The sequence below is a fragment of the Medicago sativa genome, chromosome 8, assembly GCF_051527215.1.
Source record: "Medicago sativa cultivar Bolivia chromosome 8, Bolivia_mono, whole genome shotgun sequence".
Classification (NCBI taxonomy): Eukaryota; Viridiplantae; Streptophyta; class Magnoliopsida; order Fabales; family Fabaceae; genus Medicago; species Medicago sativa.
The window spans coordinates 54624201-54636657 of NC_140756.1; the positions used below are offsets into that span (position 1 = coordinate 54624201).

Consider the following 12457-nt stretch of genomic DNA (forward strand, 5'->3'; position numbering starts at 1 on the left):
GTTTTTAATGTAAAAAATGGCATGAAAATTTTTGTTTTGTCTCTTTCTTAAAGGTTGCCTCTTGTACATGAAAGTAGTTTCTTGTGTTTCTTATGTTCTTGCTATACCCATGTCATGTTTTATTGTGAAAATCTCCAATGAGAAAAGCACCTGGTTGCAATCCTTGAGTAAATGTATGAATAGGTATTTTAAGGAACACGTTCTATCTTTAGTGTTAACTTAGACCCTTTAAAGTCTTAAGAGTAAAAGTAGTATAAGTTTGTGTGGGAAAATTAATCAAATTGTTCTTAATTGTTATATTCTTATTAATTTGTTAATGTTAAATGGGGCGGGAGAATGGCACCAACATATGGGGGAAAGGACAATTACATCCTAACTTCCTAATTGTGGTGGTGACTCCTTAATTTGAACTTAAAGTGAAACAAATTCATCAATGCTAGGGGGAAAGGACAATTACATCCAAAAAGACTTCCTACGCGGAGATGAAACAAATAAATAATTTTGCAGCACTACTTAGGGTGATTTTGAATCTAGGGGGAAAGGACAATTACATCCGAGAAGACTTCCTACGAGGATAGATAGCCCCTAAGCATCTGCAGCCCCTTGTGCTTAATTGTTAAATTAATTCAATCTTAACTTAAATTCCCATCACTCTTATATGAAATGAAGAAAGGACTTTTCTCGGTTACTTTAGCATTAAGGATAGAACCTATTCCTCATAATATCTGTCTTATACAGGAGCAAGAAAAGGGTTGGACTGCACACACACACTCACTTGAGACTTGATGTTGGGTAGAATAGGTTCATGAGAAGTGTTTGAAGTTGTAATTAGTGTACTTGAAGCAAAGCCTTTCTTTTGAGACATTTGTTCTTAATATTGCCATAATCAAATCTTTTGTTGCTGCTATGTCTGTTGCCTTTTGCTTGAGGACAAGCAAAGATTCAAGTGTGGGGGAGTTTGATGAGTCATAGATAGTCTATTTTATTGCTTTATTTAGTTTAGTTTTATTTAAGATTTGATTTGATTTTATTGCATTTTATTTCCTTTTAGAATATTTTACTTTAAATTGTCTTTTATTATATTTTAGGAACGAATATATGGTGGAAGGTGTCTTGGAGCAAAAGAAAGAGGACTGGAGCAAATACAGTACAAGAATACGAAGATACGAGACAAAAATATGTCTCTACCAAGTCAGAATCTTGGCACGGCCCGTGCCAACATGTGGCACGGCCGTGCCACCCTCCAGGACCACTTTTGCTGCTTTTCTTCAAGCCCAAGTTACTTCGTTGCAGCTTTACTGTTTTGCCCTTATAGTAGCTTAGTTTCTAAGTCAATTGTAAAGCTATAAATAGAGTAGCACTCCATCATAAACATTCATCTTTTGTTCTTGGAATAAAAGTTCACTTTTATATTATTGTTGTTTTACTTTATTGCTTTCTCACTTCTTCCCCCATGTCTACAATGAACGTTAGTGAGTAGACACTTCTTTGTCTTGGGATTGTTGGTAAGTCTAATGACATGATCCTAAACAAACCAAGCTTAAACCCTAATTTCTATGTAACCCTAATTTCTAATCTAGATTCACCGTCTTAACGTGGATTAACAATTATCAAACTGTGGAAGCGAAAGCGGAGGGTTTGATAATCGTTAATCCATCATCCCAAACATCAATTCATAAAGCGAGAGCGGAGCTTTGATGTTGGAACAAGTGAATCTAGACAATAATTGCAAAACAGTAAAATAGTCTTTGCAATTATTGAGACAAAGAGTAGTTTCAATCCTCTATGCATCTTCTAGTAATCATGTCAGTGAAATAGGCTTGGTTACTAGAAGTAAACTCTCACCGGACTTTCATCGGAAAGGTGAGGGGCTAAGGGAAACCGGTCTTTAGAAATTAAGGTGTAAACCATGAAATTAGATGTTTGAGTCTTGTCTAGTGAAGGGTTTGTTATTGTGATAAATCAATAATCCCAAGGCTCTTTTATTATTATTGTTATTTATCTTCAGCAATTAACCCCCTATTTCATAATCTTTCTTCTCTTCTAATCATTCTCTAAAAGCTAATTGAATTCACAACTCCCTAGCGGAACGATACTCTTCTTACTACTATTACTTCGATAGACCGTGCACTTGCGGTTTGGCCTATCAAGAGGCATTGAAGTTGATCCTGACAAAGTCCGAGCCATCAAAGAGATGTCGGTCCCTCAAACTGAAAAGCAAGTCAGAGGCTTCCTCGGACGTCTGAATTACATTTCAAGATTTATATCTCACATGACTGCTACCTGTGGACCAATTTTCAAATTGCTCAGAAAGAATCAGCCTGTTGTATGGAATGATGAATGCCAGGAAGCTTTTGATAGCATCAAAGAATACCTGTTGGAACCACCCATCCTTGTCCCGCCAGTGGAAGGAAGGCCTTTGATTATGTATCTGTCAGTGTTAGATGAATCCCTGGGTTGTGTTCTCGGTCAACAAGAAGAGACTGGAAGGAAAGAACATGTTATCTACTATCTGAGCAAGAAATTCACCGACTGTGAGACTCGGTATACAATGCTTGAAAAGACTTGTTGTGCTTTAGCTTGGGCTGCCAAACGCCTGCGTCATTATATGGTGAATCATACAACTTGGTTGATATCCCGAATGGATCCGATCAAGTACATCTTTGAAAAGCCTGCTGTTACTGGAAAGGTTGCGCATTGGCAAATGTTGTTGTTTGAATATGATATTGTGTATAAAGCTCAAAAAGCAATCAAAGGAAGTATCCTTGCTGAGCATCTTGCTTGTCAACCTCTTGATGATTACCAGCCGATTAAATTTGAATTCCCTGATGAAGAGATTATGTATCTGAAAGCAAAAGACTGTGAGGAACCGCTGATTGATGAAGGGCCGGATCCCAATAGCAAATGGAGATTGGTATTTGATGGTGCTGTCAATGCTTATGGTAAAGGGATTGGGGCCATTATTGTAACTCCGCAGGGGCACCACATTCCTTTCACTGCTCGAATAACTTTTGAATGCACGAACAACATGGCTGAATATGAAGCGTGTATCTTGGGAATTGAAGAAGCCATTGATATGAGAATCAAGCATCTTGACATCTACGGTGATTCCACGCTTGTCATTAATCAGATAAAAGGTGAATGGGAGACTCATCATGAGAAGCTGATCCCTTACAGTGACTATGCAAGACGTCTGTTGACATATTTTACGAAGGTTGAGCTACACCACATCCCTCGGGATGAAAATCAGATGGCTGATGCCCTTGCTACTTTGTCTTCCATGTTTCGTGTGAACCACTGGAATGATGTGCCCATAATCAAAGTGCTGCGTCTTGATAGACCCGCTCATGTGTTTACTATTGAAAAGCACCTAGTCAGACTGATGAATATGTGAATGGTGGAAAACCTTGGTATTATAATATCAAACAGTTGTTGCAGAATCATGAATATCCACCTGGTGCTTCCAATAGGGATAAAAAGACCCTGAGGAGATGGGCTAGTAGATTCCTTCTGGACGGAGAAATTCTATACAAGAGGAACTATGACATGGTCTTGTTGAGATGTGTTGACGAACAAGAAGCTGAGAAATTGATGCATGATGTACATGATGGTACTTTTGGGACCCATGCCACGGGCCATACCATGTCAAGAAAACTGTTAAGAGTCGGCTATTACCGGATGACTATGGAACGTGACTGCTACAAACATGCCAAGAGATGCCACAAATTTCAAATCTATGCTGACAAGATTCATGTGCCTCCACATGCCCTCAATGTTATCTCTTCCCCATGGCCTTTCTCTATGTGGGGCATCGACATGATTGGAAGAATTGAACCAAAAGCTTCCAATGGTCATCGTTTCATTTTAGTGGCAATTGACTATTTCACCAAGTGGGTTGAAGGTGCTTCATATGCTAATGTGACCAAGCAAGTGGTAGTGAAGTTTATCAAGAATAACATCATCTGCCGATACGGTGTCCCCAGCAAGATCATCACTGACAATGGTTCCAATCTGAACAATAACATGATGCGAGCTTTATGTGAAGAATTCAAGATTGAACATCACAACTCTTCTCCTTATAGACCTCAGATGAATGGTGCAGTTGAGGCCGCTAACAAGAACATCAAGAAGATTGTTCAGAAGATGGTCACTATTTACAAAGACTGGCATGAGATGCTACCTTTTGCCTTGCATGGTTACCGTACTACAGTGCGCAGTTCAACCGGGGCAACTCCCTTTTCTCTGGTATATGGTATGGAAGCAGTTCTCCCTCTAGAAGTGGAGATTCCATCTCTTCGAGTGATCATGGAAGCAAAGTTGACTGAGGCTGAATGGTGTCAAAGTCGGTATGATCAGTTGAATTTGATTGAAGAGAAACACATGGGTGCTATGGCTCATGGACAGTTGTATCAAGTGCGAATGAAAAATGCTTTTGACAAGAAAGTCCGACCTCGTGAGTTCAGGGAAGGCGAACTTGTATTGAAAAGGAGGATAAACCAGCAACCCGACCCAAGGGGCAAGTGGACACCTAACTATGAAGGTCCTTATGTTGTCAAGAAGGCTTTCTCTGGTGGTGCTTTGATCCTTACACACATGGATGGTGTTGAATTTCCGAATCCTGTAAATGCCGATATAGTCAAGAAATACTTTGTCTAAAAATGAAAAGAACAGTGTGGTAGGTCGAAAACCCGAAAGGGCGGCCTAGGCCAAAATGCGCTTCCCGGTGGATCGAAAACCCGAAAGGGCGATCCAGGCAAAAGTTAGGGACAAAAAATGAATATGAGAAAGCTCGCTGAGATTGTACGCAACTCAGGCAAAAATGAGCGTCTCGATGAGCCGAAAACCCGAAAGGGCGGCTCATGCAAAAATGAGATTGATAATGAAAGACAAGTAACTGTATCTGGCAAATCACCATCACCCCTTGGGGCATCTGCAGTTGTCAATGATCGTCTTCATCAGAAGCTTCTGTACTTGTTACAAGCAGGTTGTCAATGATCGTCTTCATTCCAGTGAAACATGCATGAATAAATGTGTATCAATGTCCATTTCAATACATGTTACAAGCAGGTTGTTCCCCAGGATGATCTGTGGTCAATGGCAAGAATGAAAAAACAGAATGAAAATGAAAAAATTGAAAATGCAAACGAAAAGCTCGCTAAGTTGAAAACCCGAAAGGGAGGCTTAGGCAAAAATGAGCACCCCGCTGATTGATAACCTATGAAGGCAATTCAGGCAAAAATGGGGCAATGAAAAGAATTTATTCCCGGTGGATCGAAAACCCGAAAGGGCGGTTCATGCAAAAATGGGATTGAAAAATGAAAGATTGAAAATGAAAGAATGAGAAATGATGTAAAAGCATTGACCACAGATGCGAACATCCAATGTTTACCCAGCACTGACACGCCTAGCAATGGCAATCTGTCTCAAGGAATCTTCCAAGGTTCCCTCTTCTGCAAGTTTTGTATATGTAATGTGATATATTGCCCTCAGCCATGGTTTCGATACGTCTCTCAACGACGGTCTCTCCAAAGAGGATTCCATGTGTATATGTTATAGCACGAGCCACCACGTGCCTAATCTTCCAATGTTTTGTCTGTCTCTGTGAAACTTCTCTGCCAAATTGTAAACCAATCATGCATTTCCAAGCATTCATACATGCATAATCATGCATTCTATGTGCTCATGCATTTGTAAAATTGTTATACCATACATACATGTTGTATTTTCTATCTCAACTTTCAAATCAATTCAATGCCTATGTTTCTTTCAATCTCAATTTTCAATTCAATGTCTCTGATAATGCCTCTGTTAATGTCTCTGTTAAAGTCTTTGTTTATGTCTATGTGAAAACTCCTGTGAAATTTCTGTGAGCCAACGTTACTTGGCCATGTTTCTATCTACAAACTTGATGTCTGTGTTAAAATCCCTGTGAAAGTTCCTTCTGGGCCAACGATAATTGTCATGTCAATCTTCAAATCAAGCCAATGTCAATTTACTCTCAATTTGTATCTTGCTAAATCAAGCTCCCCATGTATCTTGCTATATGTTTTGTTATTGGTCAAGTGGCTAGTTCGATCCAAAGAACAGCTTGTACCTGCTTATATACCTGTGTTTCCAGGTCAAACAACAAGTTCGATCCAAAGAACAGTTTGTACCCTGCTTATGTTTTGTTATCGATCAAACAGCAAGTTCGATCCAAAGAACAGTTTGTACCTGCCTGCATGTTGTGATATTGATCAAGTAGCAAGTTCGATCTAAAGAACAACTTGTATCTGCCTATATATCTATGTTTTCGGTCAAGTGACAAGTTCGATCCAAAGAACAGCTTGTACCTGTCTTGTATTTCTATCCCCAGTCAAGTAGCAAGTTCGATCCAAAGAACAGCTTGTACCCACCTTTCGTTCGTATTACTTGGTCAAGTGGCTAGTTCGCTAAAAAGAACAGCTTGTACCTACCTTTTGTCTCCTGGTTTGTCTACCCTGTTAATGTCTACCTTGATCCCCAGTGATATGACATGCTTTGTAGACTCCAGTTGTTTGTCTTGCATTCATAATCAAAATGTTGCATGGCATTCATGTTTTTGAAAATGTAAGAGTGTATTTTTATGTCCAAAAACAGTGCAAATGTTAATATTTAAGTATCTTCGTCCCGTCAAATCAAAGACTTCGTCTCTTGACCCTCCGGACAAAGAAACTTAAATAGGGGCAGCTGTCATACCCTAATTTTGGACCTAAAAATACTTGTTCAAAATGTTTTTCCATCTTTGATATATGACTATTACTCTTGAGAGATTGCCAATTCGATATTGTTTTACCCTGATATTTCACCATGCTTTATCTGCATATGTTACTGTCTTTGTTTTGAAAATTTTTTGCAATTGTGATTTTGTCTGTGGTTTTCTTGCATTTCAAGCCATCCAAAAGGGTTTTCTTGCATTCCAAGTCATTTGAAGTTGTCTCTGATCAATTGCATATTTCTCTGCATTTTATTTCAACTTTATTAGCAAAAATCATGAAAAGGGGCATTTTAGTCATTTCCTGTATTAAAACCCATTTTAGTCCTTGGAAACTGTCTCTGAGTCTTTTCAATTAGTTTGTATAAATCCTTGCTTTAATTTCATGTTAAAATCCATTTCAAAAATTGCATTTGAGTCATTTTGAGTCAGTTTAGTCCCTAGGGGCATTTTGGTCTTTTCACATGAAATTTTGACAGAGAGAGGTTACTTTAAAGTACCTCATTTTGTAGTTGATTCATTTTAGTCCTTTTGTTGATTTTATTTTTGTTTCACTTTACGTTATTTTCAAATTACCAATTTTAACAAATTTTATTATTATTTTCATTTTAGTCCCTATTTTCTGTTATTTTCATTTTAGTCCCTATTTTCTGTTATTTTCATTTTAGTCCTCCAAGTTGTTAAAATTTGCATTTTGGTCCTCTTTGTCCGTTTTTGTATTTTGTCCTTTATTTTCAAGAATTGCAGAACAGTCCTTAGGGTTCCAGTTTTTGTTTTTAGTCTTTTTTTTTTTTAAAATTGCAGTTTGGTCCTTTAAGTTTGTCAAATTGCAGAAAGGTCCTCTAGTCAGTTTTAAGCCAAGGCCGAGTTTGTTAAGGTCCAATCCAGGTGTCAACATCTCATTGGAGCATCAGAACACATGGCAGCCTATATAAAGGCCACATCATCAATGCACAGAACAGATACCATTCACTTCACGCCACATCACACAAACACAATTCTCAATTCTCTCTCTTCTCCTCAGAATCAAAATCATAACCGTTTTCCAGATTCATCAAGAACACCAAGAACATTCATCCCCAAATCCAAACCCTAAGTTTCCAGAACAAGAAATTGAAGCAAAATTAAACAAATTCATCACAGTTCTCAGAGATTCGAAGGTGAATCTTCATCATCGAACCGAAATAACTGCAATTCAAGCACAAATTCGTCACCAAAAACGACGAATTTGTACGATCACAGTTGAGAGAGTGAGAAGAAGAAAGATCGAAGCAAGGTTTGAATCGGTGAAGAAGAAAAAGAAGAACACCGATTTATTTTCGGTTCAACAACTTACCAGAAAGCTCACGTGGATCTTTTGTTCGAATCTCCAAAATTCAAAGAGGTAAATCTTCAAACTCACCGTTATTTTCCAGTTTTCAATCGCATGAGTGATATTCTTCACTAATCAGTGTAGATCGAACAAACACGTGAGATTTTATTTCGAAAATTGTTGAAAACCTTGAAAAATAGTTGAAACCGTAACTTCAAATGTAGATCTACACCGATCTAGTGAGTTTTAAGAAAAAAGAGTTACATATTCTAAGAGAGGAGAAGACGACGAACACAACGATGTAAAAAGATTCAGAAAAACATTCAGGTACGGCGGCGCCACCGGCGAACCACCGTACCTGCACCGTTGTGCTCGTCGGAGAAGATGATCGGAGAAGAAGAGAGAGTTGCAGAGTTCCTCTCTCTAGGAGAGGCTTAGAGAGAGAAAGAGAAGTGAGAAATGAATTGAACCGGTCCCTAAGCCCTTATATAGACATCTGAACCGGACCAGTTCAACCTTGGTTCATCTCTTCTTTGTCCTCAGCCGTTAGATCTAGGTCAGTGTTGGATCTGGATCAATCCAACGCCTCTGAGGCTTTTGGATAGTCCAGATCCAACTGGAACGTTGGGCTTGGGCCTGATTTTACTGTCAATTTCGTCTTGTGCTTATTTTTTGCTATTTCAACACTGTATGTTGATAATTACACCCCTGTGATACCAAAAACCTTTTAAAAAAATTCTTAAAAAATGTTCAATCATTTTCTTGATATTTTTTGATGAATCTTGATGTGTTTACATGTTAAGCATTGATCAAAGATATGAGGAAATATTTTGTTCTTTGTTAATTCAATTCTTTTTCATTTTTTGTTAAAAATCTTGTTAAAAATTTCTAAAAAAAATCTTGTGAACTTTCTTGCAATTATTGTTGATACTTAAGACTTGTTTCTCATAATATTTTGACATGTTAAAAAATGGATAAAAATATAGGTGAATTTGTTTGTGATTTTTGGTGCCTTTTGTCAATGTTTGTGAAGTTTCTTTCTATGATTTGATTCCAATATTTTGTCTCATGATGATTGATACTTGATGAATAAATTTTGTGATATGTTTGTCTTTAGTTTAGTGTATTTGGCACTGTTTGTGATGTATGGTGTTAGTTTCTTGTTTTACAAGTCATGTAAATAATTGTTTGTGAAAATAAAGTGCCAAGTGTGTCTAAAAATGTATCATAACTCTTGACTTGAATATGTTCTTATAATCCTCACATTATTGCTGTAATAAAACCTTTGAAAAATTGTCATGATATGAGAATTATAGGTCATATATTTGTTTTGATATTATGATAAATTTTAGGTATATTTTGCCACCTTTATGTTAAGAGTTTTGTTACTTTTTTGTCAAGTTTTTGCTACTTTGTTTAGTGTTCCTTTTGCTTATAATTTCTATCCTATTGTGCCTTATGCTACTAACCCTTTCATTTCATGTTTCATTCATCCATAAGCATCTCATCCTCCATCTTATATTCTTAGCTTTTATTTCTTGCACTTTAAATTTTGCCAAAGACTTGGCATGTAAAAACTTAGGGATTTTGTAATTCTCTTTATGCTTTAAATTCTTGCAAGACCATAGCATGTAAACTAGGGCCTATGTAACGGACAATGGACTCCAATGATGTACACCGACACAAGCACCGACACATGCACACACATCACATGTATGCTTTAGATGTATGCTTAGGGAAAGATTTTAATTTTATTATAGTTGACACCCGAAAAACCAAGATAAAACAAATGTAGTTGACACTATGATTTTAATTTTATTATAGTCAAATGGCACACGATAAATACATGAAATAATTGATAGATAGAACAACTTTACTTACACAATGGCTTTGAATTAAAGGGTATCGACACCTGTATAAATAGCAACAAATCAATACTCTTTTTTCCTTTACTTTGCAAAAGTGATACATATAAATCCAAGTTAAAGCTTTTTTTTTCTCCTTTATCTCATTCCTCTGGCTTTCATTCATATTCATCATCATAAACAACATCATCTATCAATAGACTACTTTCATATTAAGTTGCAGTGGTTCAGCAAGTATGTTATTCACTACATTAATTGTTAGCAAGCAATTAACATATTGGTGTTTATAAAAAAAGAAATACCATGTGTGGTTCTAGTAAACCATGATTATAAAGTATCAATAATTTTATTTTATTAACATCATTCCTACCAACTAATGAATCTGTTAAAATACACGATAGTAAAATCTGATACTCGTTTGTTACCTCTACAACCTTCTTCCATTGTCGTCCTGAGCCAAACTTGTTCTTAGGAGAATTCGAATTGAAACCAGCAAATGGAGACGATTTGAAGATATGGATTTGATGCTGATTCTATTCTATTCTCACTCTGTTCAATCTCGCGATTCTTTGTGGCAATTTCCTGATCCATGTTCCCTGCAACATTCAAATTATAACAATCAAAATCAATAGATTTAATTTGCGGTAATCAATATTTAATATAAGAGATGATAGCAAATTAAATAACAACACGATTAATAAACTCATCAAACTACAAATAACCAAAAACCAAATTAAACAAATGTTCTTACAATTACCTTGATTTGGAAAGAAACCTAAAAAACTATTGAAAACTATTTTGAACAGCAAATTAATTGAAAGGGAAGAAAGATAAACTGAAATTTCAATTTGTAGCTAAACTTTTTGTCACAAAGAACATGAAAAGTTAAAAATCCCTTTGATTTCTATTCCCAATCAAACAGTTACATTCACAGAGAACAATAACCGTATTTGCTTCCTCTGACTCAACGCTCAAAAAATTTGATCAACCAACTCAATCTCACGGGTCAACAAATTAATTAAGAAGATTGCATCAATGTATAATTAAAATAGCAGAGCAAATTGGTTGAGACACATTGCATACCTTAATTATCATCTTTCATCTCTTTCTCGGCCATGTCTCGCGGCGTGGGTGGTGAGCGGCCAATCTGCCAATTGTGTGACTGGCATTGAGATAAACTTCATCTCCTCCCTGCAATGCACAAATTGGAAGAACCACACGGTATTTTAGGCCTTATGAAGTGAAAGGCTTTGTAAATCTTTAGTCTTTGGAAAAGTGACCTTAGTTTTAGGAGGCTTTGATATCACAACTCCACACCATCTACAAAAACTATACAGTCCCAATCAAGATAAATGATTCAATTAATCTTGGATTTCCCTCACACACATTGACCATGGAAACAAAAAAAAGCCAACAGGAAGCAGCAAATAAGGCATATGTGTTAACAACATGAAATCTCATATATTAAAACTTAAAATTGGAGTATACAAAAATTTTAAAATTGGAAGTAGACTAATTATAGGGAAAATACATTCAACTATTTATTTTTCCTAATTATAGACTAATTAGTTTGTTTATTCAATTGCATGAAATTCATAATTCAGAATAACTTGATCTAACTTATGACAATGCGTGATCATGAATCAATAATCCAGATTAGGTTTTACTTGAATCTAACAGCAGTAACTCAATTATAATTGAAGATTCTCAACAAAAACAAAAATATACTCCATGTAGTAGCAGAAACCAATTTCTTTCAAAAAGTTATCGGTATATCAAAGTTAACATAAATCCAAAACACACTTAATAATAATAAGAAGAAAACAAAAATCAAACTACTTCAATTAGAAGCAAAAAAAAAAAATCGATTCAAATCTACTTACCATTGTATTCCTCCTTTTCAATACAATCCAACGGCTATCAAAATCCTCATTAGAAGATCTAAACAACAAAAAAACGCAAATCAGAGATCCATCACAACCAAAAATAAATTATGAATAATGAGATAAATCATAATTACCGCATCGTCAGCTTCATCGGAAGCGTGAACGAAGGAAAAGGAGCACCGCGATAGCGATAGGGAAAACCTTTCGTTCCATCATTGTTATTACCCTGTCTCTGTTTTCTAACTGAATTGTGAAACCCTAGCTTTGATATAAAAGTCTGATTATGTTTCTGAGATCTAAATGATAAGAGTTGGAGAAGAAGAAAAAATTACCATCAAGAAAGGAAATAGAGAAAGTGATGATGAGCTACAAAGGGAGGATGAAGAAGTACGTATGTTTGCTTTGGAAATAGCTAAACTTCTGCTCCAAAGGTCAAAGGATTGGTCAAAGAAATTATCGTGATTCATTGTATCAAGATGGCACGTTACAGAGTGGAGGAAAACAAAGGATAAATTTTTGCTCTGATTCCCATCACCATATTTTTTAAAACATGAAATAGTTGTTTCGGAAAAATAGGGCTATAGATAAATATGAAATAGTTGTTTCGGAAAAATAGGGCTATAGATAAATGTGAAATAGTTGTAGGGCCAATTTGTTTTGG

General features: G+C 36.3%; 1 long non-coding RNA gene across 2 annotated transcripts; it reads right to left on the bottom strand.

Moving 5' to 3' along the window:
• Window positions 1-10324: 10324 nt before the first annotated feature.
• On the bottom strand, window positions 10325-12186 carry LOC146899600 (uncharacterized). Of its 2 annotated transcripts, XR_015022501.1 has the most exons (4): window positions 11931-12186; window positions 11794-11851; window positions 10994-11101; window positions 10325-10506 (listed from the first exon to the last, which is right to left on the bottom strand). It is a non-coding gene; the product is annotated as an uncharacterized LOC146899600 (long non-coding RNA). The 2 variants fall into 2 exon arrangements; XR_015022500.1 differs by lacking the exon at window positions 10325-10506 and having other exon boundaries at window positions 10924-11101.
• Window positions 12187-12457: the final 271 nt, after the last annotated feature.